Source organism: Scyliorhinus torazame, chromosome 24 (assembly GCF_047496885.1).
Source record: "Scyliorhinus torazame isolate Kashiwa2021f chromosome 24, sScyTor2.1, whole genome shotgun sequence".
NCBI lineage: Eukaryota > Metazoa > Chordata > Chondrichthyes > Carcharhiniformes > Scyliorhinidae > Scyliorhinus > Scyliorhinus torazame.
The window spans coordinates 37,250,564-37,251,709 of NC_092730.1; the positions used below are offsets into that span (position 1 = coordinate 37,250,564).

General features: G+C 42.6%; 1 non-coding gene across 1 annotated transcript; it reads right to left on the bottom strand.

Annotated features, from left to right (window-relative positions):
* Window positions 1-290: 290 nt before the first annotated feature.
* trnag-ucc (transfer RNA glycine (anticodon UCC)) lies at window positions 291-362 on the bottom strand. Its single transcript has one exon. It is a non-coding gene; the product is annotated as a tRNA-Gly (tRNA).
* Window positions 363-1,146: the final 784 nt, after the last annotated feature.

A 1,146-nucleotide genomic window follows, 5' to 3' on the forward strand; every position in this document is an offset into this window, starting at 1 on the left:
CCTGCATCCAACACACTCTGGGGTACCGAATTCCACAGACTCACAGCCTTTGCGAGAAGTAGTTTTTCGTCCACTCTTTTTTAATTTGCGATCTTTTATTCTAAGGTCATGACCTCTCGTTTTAGAATGCGCCACAAGAGGAGGCATCAGCTCCATGTCTACCTTTCTGGACCTTTAGGCATCTGATACACCTCAGTTAGATAATTACACATACACTCAAGTGAGAAACTGTTGACCAGTTTTTCTCAGTTTGAAACTCACGATGTCAAGACATCCGAGCTAACAATTACTGCGATGGCCGGGAATCGAACCCGAATCAACTGCTTGGAAGGCAACTGTGCTCACCACTATACCACCATCGCTTCATTTCCATCGTTGAACACCAGTTTGAAACGAACGAGGCAGATAATTTCCATCAGTTCATGGATGCAAAACAAATTGAGACGGATTGGCGTCTGAACCTGTGGGACGAAGTGGCTGAGTGATTAAAGCGATAACTTTAAACTGAGGGGTAATAGATATAGGACAGAGGTCAGAGGTAGGTTCTTTACGCAAAGAGTAGTGAGGCCGTGGAATGCCCTACCAGCTACAGTAGTGAACTCGCCAACATTGAGGGCATTAAAAAATTTATTGGATAAACATATGGATGATAATGGTATAGTGTAGGTTAGATGGCTTTTGTTTCGGTGCAACATCGTGGGCCGAAGGGCCTGTACTGCGCTGTATTGTTCTATGTTCTATTTTCTATGTTCTATCACCCAAAGATGTGCCAAGTAGGTGGATTGAACACGCTAAATTGCCGCTTAGTTGGAAAAAATGAATTAGGTGCTCTAAATTTATTTTAAAAATAAATAAATGGGAAAAGCAGATCTAACTTGAAATGAAATGGCGTTGAAGATATAATTTAAATCGATTTGTATCTTCTATCGCAACGTGTTCTGATGGTTGGGCGGCCAAAGGCGCTGTGTTAAAGTCGAAGCCTACTCTGGTGCTCTGGGTTCGAATTCCACTCCTGATATGGACTTGTGTTCCACGAGGTTACATTTCTCGAGCAAGATTTTCAAACCTGGGAAGATCTAATACCTCCCATTCAAGGGAAATCCTAGGTCTCAGGACATGCCTAACCTGTTGAGATTTTACAGCATT